The 12,690-nt window shown below is 35.3% G+C and overlaps 1 protein-coding gene across 4 annotated transcripts in view; it reads right to left on the bottom strand.

Moving 5' to 3' along the window:
• Nucleotides 1–1,852, bottom strand: part of LOC113656264 (probable G-protein coupled receptor 153) — a 38,769-nt gene extending 36,917 nt beyond the window's left edge. For all 4 annotated transcript variants that reach the window (XM_047800187.1, XM_027167449.2, XM_027167448.2 and 1 more), the window contains exon 1: nt 1,739–1,852. The gene's annotated coding sequence lies outside the window, so the exon portion shown is untranslated. The remainder of the gene's footprint in view (nt 1–1,738) is intronic.
• Between the last annotated feature and the right edge of the window lie 10,838 nt (nt 1,853–12,690).

Raw genomic sequence — 12,690 nt, 5'->3', positions numbered from 1 at the left:
GATGGAGTGATACTGCTGATGTGAAATTTTGGTCTAATGTGGTATTTTTGTTTCCTATATCAAGGAGCGCTAGTGACGTTCTGTCAGAACTCGATCCCTAGTTACCATCCGTAGTTACCTGTCATTGCCATGGTAACTAGGGATGGATGGATTCATTTACAGTTCAGTACAGACAATACAATCCTCAGAGTATCAGTTCATAACTAATGCCGATCCATTAGTGTCATCCTTGTCTAGAGATTCATCCAGCTTATGCTGCCATGTGCACATAAAAATTCCTGGTATGATAAGGTCAGTGTGTGTTCTGTGTTTACTTACAAGAGCTATGTCGTACCGGTCAACATCATAAATGGTCACGGTTAATACAGATCGAGTGTTTCAGACCAACAACAAGGCAACGCTCGGTAGCACAGTAAGCCCAATATCTCTGATTACATGAAGCTGCTCCTTGCATGTGTTTTACATCAGGATAATATCTGATGCCCCAGATGAGTGTGGTTATGGGTCAGAGAATTAAATTAAATTAAATTTCAACCCACCAATAGAAATATATTCCAATACTTTTTTGTCAGTAAATGCATGTATAAAAATTCCAGGAGCAAAAGCTAGTGACCTAAAATAGACCACATAGGACTATATGACATATGATTTCCTAACACCATAGAATTTGCTTGTAAACCTTATCATTTTGTTGACAACTTTTGTCTCTACTCCACAATTGAAAGGGAAAAATTGTCTCAGAACTTGTTGATTACACAGCTGAAAAAATAACAGCTGGAAATTTACCTTATGGTCTGTGATGTTTGTTTATATGTACTGTACTGTACATATGTACTGACCTCTGGTCAGTGTTTTTACCTAAATCTAGTTATGCCACTGTTAGTTTTGGGGCAGAGCTTTGTGAACATGGGCAGAAATGGAGGCAATTACTCATTACTCAATAAAATAAAAACACTGAAACATTTACATCTGAACCAGTTTAGCCATTAAAACATATATGTTCCCACAGATCTTACCCAATGCGCCTTTAACTGTAAAACGTTCACAAGTTGCTTCATGCTTGCGAACCGATTCTTTGGAGTGATTTATTTACCATAAATCGCTCAGAGTCGTTCATCAACAAACGATTCGAACACTAGAGGTTATTCGGTTCAGAAAACAGAGGATCCGTTTAAAAATGAACTGGTGTAAGTCATATAGACAGGCTTTTTAGTTCATTTTTCTTTCCACACTTGGTTTATTGAATAAAGAGGAAACATTAAAAGAATGACTCTGGTGTGAACTTTATTACTTTTAACAGTAATAGTCTTGGCTGCGTCTGAACCCGCGTATTAAACGGTCTCGTCTCATTATAGTAGGTTTCACACTGTAGGTTACTATAGTTATCATAAGCGGCGTGCTGTATTAGTGCGCTATTTAGTGAGGGAGTGTGCAGTTTGGAACGCAGCCCCCATGTTTGCCTGTATTATACTCACATTTATCTCATTCACAAGCTAACTCTAGTCTAACCAACCTATTAGTAAGGGTGCTTGTAGAGGATACATAAACATCAACATTTTCCACTGACAATTTATAATAATCTAATGTATTTCATGATATAAACAACACTAATAGTTGTAATCTTAATCTTAGTAATCTTGTTATAGGCTATGAACATCATCATACATCACGGGAAATAAACCTACTGGAGGTCGTGTGTGTTTTGTATGAGTGTGTGAACTGTTTCTCTAGAACATACCTTGAATAAAAATCCGTCGATATACTAGAAATCTCCTCCAGGGTGTCGTGTTGTTATCAGTATGTCCAGAGAGTTGGATAAACGGAATACACGGAGAAACGCGTAAAATAAAACAAAGGAACCCTTGTTAATAAAGGAACCCGGCGCGCCCTTCATCATTCCATCATCGGAGAGGATCAGAGTCATTCTCTTCAGAAACAAATGTGGGAATAGTGTACATGTAAAGCCACGCATGGGCGAAGTTAAACGTGTCGACGTGGTGGTGGTGGTGGTGGTGGTGGTGATGATGATGATGATGATGGTCGGGCGCGCGCGCGCAGCCTCCTCACGCCGCCCATTGAAGATCAGCAGCTCTAGGAGGAGGGAATGAATGAAGCAGGAACAGATGCTGATGAATCCGCCACGCTTCCGGACTCCCTTAACTGACATTTTAGCACATTTTCTTTTCATCTGTATTTGTGGGGGTTTTTTTTCCTCTAGATTAGTCAAAAAGACTCTCAGAAAGTTCTTAAGTTCTTGCACTTTAAGCAAAACACTGCATGTGAATAGAACAACAAGAAGAGGAACACCAACAAAACAATAGATATTGCATCCAGTCTTTGCCTGTTGACTGGTGATATTCTTACATTTTCTGAATTGGATTGCTTTTTGTCAATTTATAGAAATAATTAAAATGTAAGTGTGCTTATTTATAAGAAAAAATCCACCTATTGCTAGTGAAGATATAATGACCTCAAACAGCAACATCAACCGCAGTACAGTGGCTTTGTGGTTAGCATGTTTGCCTTGCACCCCTGGGGTTAGGGGTTTGATTCCACATAATATGTTCTCCCTGAGCTTTCCTCTGGGTACTCTGGTTTTCTCCCCCGGATAAGCTCTACGGAAAATGGATGGATGAAATCTCAAACATAAGAAATATTCCGGTTTCACAGTGTCTTATTAATGAGTAATCCAACACAGAAATAGTGGATACAGTTCCAGAAAGCAACAAAGCTATGATGAGGAAATAGGAGATATGGACAAACTAAAGGAATAAAGCACTGCTCCATTGCTCTGATTAGCTTTAAACTAGTTAAGGAAAATAAACCAATATGTAACTTTGAAGCTAGTCAGAATTGTACATATTTACATAGTTATAAAAAATATATATAAAATTGATTAACAAGTAATAAAAAACAAGTTTTTGGTCCTGAATATACACTAAATATGTTGTTTTTGAGAGTGTGGGTATGGATAGTGAGTTTAAGTGTTGGCCCCATCATATTTCATGAGATTTATGGAGCACTGAGGAATATGAACTACCACTTAGCTTCACGTCAGTATTTGGAAGGATATGAATGAGGTCCTGCATCTCCAACATCCACAGTTCTGAAGTGCTATATCAGATTATGCTACATAAAGAGTAAAAAGTGTACTTAACGTCTTATTTTTAAATGTAAAAATCATTGTGTACAGTAATAAAAAAAAAAACTTCAGACGTGCTGTTGTAGAAAAAGAATAAACTTCATCAACATCATGCTTCATTTCACCACTCTATCACTGATTATTGTCAAATAAAAGCATTAGGATTTATCCCTTAGTTTAAAATATATAAATATGAAAGCCAGGATTGTGGAAGGCAACAGATTTTGAAGTGCACTTTCACAAGGAGGCTGTTACATAAGAACAGCCAGTCCACAGTGATTCATACAAATATGTACCATTTGTATTAATGGGTCCTACATCATTCATTTAAAGAACCAAGTTCATTCATGTAATTCTTCAATAAAGCATATATGTTTACAACCATGGCAAGCAGAAAAACATCTCAGAATGCTGAATCTGCAGGCACTTGGGCTTTGCTCCCAGAAGAAATTACATCTGGTTCTTCTTTTGTCAGCCAGGAACAGCAATCTGAGCTGACAGTAGGTACACGCTCTAAACTGGGCAGTTGAATATTAAATAAACATCTTTCAGTCTTTTTTTTCCAAAGCTAGAGGCACCCTTTTGAATCAATACATTACGTACATGTAACTGTGGTTGCCGGTGTTATTTTTCACCCCGAAATAGGGTAATTTTGGTATTTTCTTGGCTTTTTTGTTTTAGAACGGGACATTTTGTTGTTTTTTTTAGAACGGGACATGTGTCATTTTGAATACATACATACATACATACATACATACATACATACATACATACATACATACATACATACATATTTATACACATATTTATGTTTTGTGAGGTGAATATATAGAATTATTTTAAAGCACACAGTAAATACAGTAGATAATTGTAGCTTATTGTACAGTATAGTGTATGTACAGTATGTCGGAAGTGGTTATACTTTAAATTAAATTACAGGATACAATCATTTATCAGCAGAAATAAGATATCTATATATTCATAGTAAATGCAGAAAGAAATACAAATTGTATACAGTATAACAGTTCTGTAAGTGAAAACACCTTGTAGATGAGAGACATCAGATGGAAAAAAAACAGATCGATTCGAGCTGCCGGGAAGGATATACAGTAGTAACTCTTTAAAAATGTGGTGAGCAAAAAAGCATCCCAGAATGCACAACATATCAAAAGTTTGAGGTGAATGAGCTGCAACAGCAGAAGACTATATCAGGTTCCCACTCCTGTTACAAAAGAACAGGAATCTGAGACTGTCAATAGCACAAACTCAACAAAAACTGGACAGCTTTACTTTTACTGTACAAATACTGTACTTGTTCTTTGTCACTGAATCTCTTCATTACTATTCTTTTTTCATAACATGTTTTGTAATGATACAGGGCCTTAAATAGTTTAAGATTAAATGTCTATTTAGGAAAAAATGCACATTATTAATAGTTTTATTTACACGTTGCCTTGAATTATGTTAATGTTCTAAATGTTATAACACCCAACTTTGATTTATTTTACGATTACAGAAAAAGAGAAATATAGTATTTATAGAAATATTAGAACTACAGTTTTTGGGTCTCAGAATGGATTTTACTGTTGATATTACTGAGCATATTGGATGACTAAATTGTTTTATTCCTCATAGTAAAAAAAAAAAAAATACATTAAAATAAGTAAAAAATGTTAACAGATGTGTGTTTTTTTTTTGTTTGTTTGTTTTTTAATGAAGAAACTACTAATTGTACTGTTTATCTATTCACAGTTAAATTTAATATTGTATCCATGGAATAAATTAGTTCCTGTTATCGCTCTCTTGAATTAATAAAATATGCAGCGTCAGGATACTGAGAAACAACAAGGCCCTCATTTCTGAAGTTACAGCTACTGTATGTAGTTTTAATCTGTTTTGTGAAGCATCCACCAAATACTGTAGGCCCCTCTTTAAGTTGTTGGTATAGAATCAATAACATTAAAATGAGGGCATTAATATAATCCTTTAAGATGCCTTGGAACTACTGTCTGAGCTCCTATCATAGAAAATGAATCAACCTTCTGACCAATGAGAACTGAGAATGAATGAATCCCATAAACCTCACAACTTCCAAGATAACCAAACGAATCTGCTCAGAGCATCACTGGATATTGATAACCCCTATATTTCATCCATCTATTTATTTTCTGTAGTGCTTATCCTACACAGAGTCACAGAGAACCTGTAGTCTATCCTGGAGGATATGGGGTACAAGGTTACAGGGCATAATCACAATCTATGAACAACTGAGAGATGTGAATCACCAAGGCAAACTTACTAACCAATAAGACACTGTAGCCACCCCAACATTCCAGTTAAGATAAATCATTATTAATGTGAATTACTGAATGCAAAATACAGTATTGTCTCTAGAACATAATATTTGTGCACAAGGGAGAAATGCTAACAGTGCAATTTCAGAACAGCTGACAACACAGAAGAGGAAAGACAAGATGCCATTAGTGTTGTAATGATTTGACTGGGTGGTATTACAGCTAAATCTTTAGCTTATAGCAGCTTACCTATAATTTCAGTGCTATCGCTGTCACTGAAAGACATTTCCATTTGGCAGTACAACCCTTTAAAGCATTTAAAGTTGATCTTTGTGTTTAAGATCGTCTGGAGTAAACTGTAGTCATGCCATTAAGTATTGCACAGTGCAATTAAACACATTAGCATACAGTATTTTTAACTACACGAGTGTGGAGTTAAGAACTAAAAGACCCGTCAGTGATTGTTCCTGCATACAAGTGAGAAATTGCTTCTCATTAAATATTGAACATGCTAGAGATGACACTGATATTGCATTGACTACCACAGAGACAAAGAGCTCAGATACAGTATATATCACAGACTGTGTGAAAATGATGAATTGCTCCAATCTCTTGTAAAACCAGGTGACCTGGAAATGAAATAATAATAAAAAAAAAACAGCCACCAACTTTCCGGAAGCATAGTGGTAGAACAGCATATACTGTAGACACACAGAGAGAACGAGAGAGAGAGAGAGAGCAATAGAGAGAGCTAGAGACAAAGAGAGCGAGAGCTTTTTCTCACCCGAGGATGTCCTCTCACTTAGATTTGATTTCACGTTGACAATTTCTAACTGGAGCCATGACTTTTCCTATCATTTTCCCTTAAAGCTAAAAAAAAATTGTGACAGAAGAAAGAGATCAGCTTGTGTGTATGAGTGTATACTCACTGTCCACTTTAATAATAAAACCCGTAGCACTGCACATTTATGCAGTTATCTAATCAACCAATCATGTGGCAGTAGCACAGTGCATAAATAATGCAGATGCGGGTAAATAGCTTCGGTTAATATTGACATTAAAAGACAGAATGGGGGGAAAATGTGATGTTTCGACTAACCATGACCTTAACCATGGCATGAATGTTGGTACCAGAAGGGCTGGTATGAGTATTTCAAAAACTTTCAGCTTTAAGCTGCTACTGTAGGAAGGATACAGTAACTCATATCATCACAACTGTGTTGAGGAGAAAAGCATCTCAGCATTCACAAAACATCTTGATGGATGGAGAATGGGGTACAAAAGCAGAAGACTACATCAGGTCCAACTCCTGACAGACAAGAACAAGAATTTAAGGATATCATAGGCAATGATGGAGACAGAAATGCTTTCCTGCTCAACATAGTTACTTGACTTACCAAAGACTTCCTTCTCAGCTCAGATCATCACGTCTCAGGTCATCTATCTCATCAGAAACGTGTTTCAGCCTGCAGAGTCTCTACACATGGGATTTTTTTTTCTCATTATTCTGTGTAAACTCTTCTGTAGAGACTCTTCTGTAGAGATTGCTCTGTGCTGCTGCCACTGATTGGCTGATTGAATAACTGCATACATGAGCTGGTTTATACGTGTTGGTACAGTAAGTGTATATCTTAGTGGGGACCAAATGTTTTCACATAGATATGAGTATATGACACTGTTGAGCTTGCAGGTTAATTTAGCTGGTCTTCATTTGGCTGGCCCCCATGAGTATTCCTTGTACTGATGTTAAGACCGGGGTTAGATTTAGGTCTAGCATTAATAATTATATCAGTGGAATGCCATTCCAAGGTTAGTAAGGCAAATGTGTGTGTTAGGATTAGAATATCGTAACCAACTATATTCATTTGAGCTTTATGCAAAGTAGACCATATTAATCATTCTTCATTACCTTCAATTGTATTATTTGCATGCAAGGAAATGATTAAACAGTTTGCAATAAAAATAACACAATCAACAACAAAACTAAAGATTGCACAGAACATGCAGTAATCAAATATCTATGTGTTTAACAGAGGTTTCGTTCAGCAAACTGCCATTTCGTTTCCCTGCACCATTAACATTGATGAATTGGGTGCTTTGGAAGAAACAGCAATTATGATGTCTATGGACTCTCCAATTAATCTCATGTGGAGCTCTAAAATCAGTCCCCAATGATCCTCAGCCAGTTGACATTATTGTTGTATTCTACATACCAGCACACATCAATCAGGTTTAGAGCTTTAGGATACTGACAACCTGGCCAGCATGACTTCATAACTAGAATAAATGGTAGAAGATTGATTAGAAGGGGAAAAATAGAAGGTTTATAACTCTTTGCAGAACTATATGTGGATGTCATACAAATGCCTATTTTTCTGTTGACTTTTTTTCAGGGAAAAAAAAATCCAAAATGGATTTTACTGACCATATTGGATGACTAAATCATTTTACTCCTCATAGTAAAAAAAATAACTAAAATAAGTAAAAAATGTTAAGGAATGTTTTTTTTATTAAGAAACTTATAGTTAAATTTAATATTGCAGAGTATCCATGGAACAAATTAGTTCCTGTTCTCTCTCTCTTGAAGTTAATAAAATATGCAGCATGTCAAGATACTGAGAAGCAACAAAACCCTAATTTCTGAAGAAACATTTCTGAAGTACTGTATGTGAAGCATCCACCAAATACTGTAGGCCCCCCTTTAAGTTGTTGGTATAGAATCGATAACTTATCAAAATGAGAGCATTAATTTAATCCTTTAAGATGCCTTGGAACTACTGTCTGAGCTCCTATTATAGAAAATGAAAACTTTCTGACCAGTGAGAATTGAGAATGAATGAATCCCATAAACCTCAACTTTCAAGATAACCAAACAAATCTGCTTAGAGCATCTAAGGCAGCGGTGTCCAATCTTATCCAGAAAGGGCCAGTGTGGGTGCAGGTTTTCATTCCAAACAAGCAGAAGCCATACCTGATTCCACCTGTTTTATCAGTTGTTCTTGGCTTTTAGTAGACTCTAGTGGGGCTTCTGCTTGGTTGGAATGAAAACCTGCACCCACACCGGCCCTTACTGGATAAGATTAGACACGGCTGCTCTTTGGGCTTAAGGGCTAAATCCATTATGAAAATTATTGCAAAAAAACAGCATATGCTATTAATGGGCAGGAGCGATGCTAACAAATGATCAATTTGCTAGTTGAACTGATATTAAGTTGCAGTTTTATTTTAAATAAACAAAAGCACATGTTGTGTCTGCAGTCCAGATCATGTGTTACTGATGATTAACTGATTTATCTTTCTGTAGATTTGAGCTTCAGTACACAGACTTTGACAAATAATGTTTAATGATTTTTTTACTGATATGAAATCATCATCAAACTTCAAATAAACTTAACAGAAATTCATTCTGTTTTCCAGTAGCTTATTATGTTGTAGCATAAAAATGCATAAAATCTTGTGGATGCAGGTCAAAAATAATGTCGATCATGGCATGAGATTTGGTGCCAGATGGGCTGGTTTGAGTTTTTCAAAAACTGCTGATTTTCACACACACAGCAGTATCTACATTTTATACACGGTATAAAAAAAAAAACATCTGGTCAATAAGATAGTTCAAAGGAAAATGGGCAGATTTTTCAAGTTTCGAGCTGCTAAGAAGGATAGAACAAATCGTATAATCACCCATTCACAACAGTGGTGAGCAGAAAAGCATCTCAGGTAGATGGGCTACAACAGGAGGAGAGTAGATGGTGGGAGCACACTGGCTCTGTAATGAATACAAAGTCCTGCTAACGACATTTCATGGATCTGAATAGTTCAGTGTTGTTTTAGCATATTTTACTGCTCTGTTGAAGCAGTATAGCCAATAATGTGTACTTTTTTACTTTGCAGGCCTAATGTCAGTCAGTCAGTGGAAGATGATTCAATTGTTTACATTGTTCAGGTTTTAACCTTTAACCTTATTTTGCTCAATGCATCCTTCATGATATGTAGTCATTCAACAAGATTTATAGTTTATTCATTGTGACCTACACTGCTTCTCTAACATACTTTATTACAAACACACTGTTTCCTTATGATCTTTTGAACACAAATTTAAAAGTGCTGTGACATGAATGAAGATTATTGCAGCCTGCCTAATTTTACTAGAAGCACAACGCTGCCTTTTGTATTAACCTTGTTGACCCATAGTTTATTTTCATCCCTCTTGTCTAATCTTATGACACTATTATAAAGTTCACTCTAGTATTCACTCTAGGTCTTTTTCCCCCTTCTTCCTTTTGGAAATAATCTATTTAAAGACATGAGAAAATAATACATGCCTATCAGTAATGACACAAATGACTCAGATCATGGGTTTCAGTATCACTGAAAATACTATAATTACATTATTATATGTAATTGCTGTCATCTGTGAATAGGCTAAGGAGTAAAATGTGCTAAGGAGACACCAATACACCAACATGTGTATAAAAAAAGACACAAAAGAAAATTTCAAATTTTACATAATTCTTGGTCAAGGAATCAGTTTTATGGTACTGTAATTATATCACAAATAATTAATTGAACTCATTCATTATATGAATGCTTATTACCAATAACAATAATAATTTATTAATTAAATAATGTTTAAAACAGATTGGTACATAATCCAATCTTTTTTTTGATGTACAGCATTTACAGTATTTAACAAAACTGCCTAATTTAAAATTTGTTTAAATTATATTATATTATATTATATTATATTATATTATATTATATTATATTATATTATATTATATTATAAACATGTTTTCAAGAAATATCTTAAAGCAATATGTTGTACCTAAAGAAGGTAAATTTGTTTACCCTATATGTAGTCTTAATATTAATATCAAACTCGTAAGGTTAGCTTGTTTGCTATGTTGCTAATAGTGTCTAGATTTTCATAAACTACAAGGTGTATTTGAAGATTTCTGGTAATTTGGAAACAACTGCTGTTTTCAGAGGATCTTCTAACTTATCAAAATGAATATTAAAGTCTTCTACAACTAATGCTTTGACTAAAGAAATAATTTGGTTTGAAATGTAATCTGCAAACTCACAGAGGAATTCAGAATCTGGTCCCGGAGGTCTGTAAATAACAATTAAAGAATTGACTGAGTAAACTTTTTTTTTGTGGCTACATATGTTATGTTAGTATAAAGAACTTAGAATGAGCTGAACATATGTTTAGATTCTTCCTTGACGCCGAGCTTTTCATCATGAATAACAGCGACACCTCCCCACTGCTTGTTAAGCATGGCTGATGTACAGTATATAATTATAATCAGGCTGACGAATTTCCTTTAATGCGACAATCTCGTTTGGGTTAGTCAAAGTTTCTGTTAAACACAGAACACTAAACGTCTGACCAGTATATCATTTCATTACCAAGATGTGCTTTAAATTCAAGAGATCTTATATTTAACAGTCCTACTGTAGCTCAAAGGTGCTGGCTGTGCATTCACTATGATAAAATTTCATGCTGAGGTTATTAAACCAAATTTTCTGTGTTTATAGATCTAGGTAAACAAACCCTGGGTGATGGCTGAATGCAGCTAGCAGACGATCGGATTAGCCTGCTTGTCTGCTCCCTGGCCCTGGCTCTGGATTGTCACTGTTCAAATCCTATGTGCTATGCTGCAGGAAATGAAAGCAGCATCTTCCCTCATGGGATGGCCAGCCGTGCCATCAAAAGTGCTCCAATTATCTATGAAGCGTACATCTATCTTGTACAAACCAGCATATACAAATTCTTGTTGTGGAAGACAGGAAAAATCATGACTATGTATCTCTCAGTCCTTAATCAGGAGCATCCCTTCAGTACTGAGCATGTATGGCAGCAGCTGATGAAGAGTTGTCAGCTGGCCTGTGTCAAAAGAACTGTCTCAATCTGAGCTAATTGCTATGTGGGAGTTCACTTGCTCATATTTATGCAGGTAATAAATGATTGAGTTAATTTGTCCCTTGTGGACAGATGCGCCTTTTTAGGTAAGCATAATTACTCCATTACTTGATTACACATAACAGTGTCAAGGTATATTATTAGCATATTAGTATAAGCATCTGCTTACATCTTTGGTGTTACGTAAAATTAAAAAAATATGCAGACAAATTAGATAACTATGTATTCTCCTGCCAGATTTTTATGCTTCATACATTCACTTCACCTCTGATTTCATGTACCTCAACTTTTAATAGTTGCATAAATATTCACACCTTTTCATTATGTATTTTTATTTATTTATTATGTTAAAAATACATCTGCTTATATCAAGTTTTTCACTGTTTATATTATTTTAAAGGCACGATTTGCTGTTATGATTTGTTTTGATGTACATTGTAAAATTACAAAATAATATTGATAGATGGACAGTTAATACCTTTATTAGAACTCTTTCTGAGGGTTTAATTACTGCATTACAGCATTTTTCCTGTTTTACCACAATAAACAATTGATGGCATGAAAATGAATGAAATGAAAATGAATAGCTATTGAAAGTATATGTAAATTACTGTAAACTAAATATAATTGTCAGTTTTATAGTAGTTCATGGATGTTAATTACTGTAATTAATGTCATTTAACCTCTGCTGGGTTTGTGCCATTTTAGTTTTACACAATTTATTTAAAGAACGCATATTTCACGTGCATTAATGAAGAAGGAACAAAGACTACTCTCTGTGCTTTCAATCATTGGCTGAGGTAGAACGCTGAGGTGTGATTATTTCATGAAAGGAGGAAGAACATGAACAGCGCCACTGGTACATTACTTAACCAGCAAGCTTATTTCGTTTGTCACAGATCTCCAGCTCTTATTATTCTTTACTGATTATGTATTGCATTCTTTTAGAGGTGTGTAGAGTAGTTGGTAGTACTGGGATTTCCAAACCTTTCATCCATTCATCCATTTTCTGTAGTACTATCTACATAGGGTCACAGGGAACCTGGAGTCTATGCCAAGGGACTTGGGGCATCCGTCACAGAGAACAATCACACAGCCATTCACACAATACGACCAATTTAGTGATTAGCCAACCATGAATGTTTTTGGACTGGTGGAGGAAACCAAAATATCAACAAAGAGAACATGTGATAGAACATGAAACAAACAGATGTCTGTGATGTTCCTCAAATTAGTTGATAACTTGTCAATACTTTGTTCAAACTTTACTGTGTGGAATTTTACTCCCAATTTCTCCCAATTTTCTCTGTAGTGTCTTTAGTGAGACT

This window comes from Tachysurus fulvidraco, chromosome 14 (assembly GCF_022655615.1).
Source record: "Tachysurus fulvidraco isolate hzauxx_2018 chromosome 14, HZAU_PFXX_2.0, whole genome shotgun sequence".
Lineage (NCBI taxonomy): Eukaryota > Metazoa > Chordata > Actinopteri > Siluriformes > Bagridae > Tachysurus > Tachysurus fulvidraco.
The sequence above is the reverse complement of the archived record's forward strand: the minus strand, read 5'-3'. Positions and strand labels throughout refer to the sequence as shown.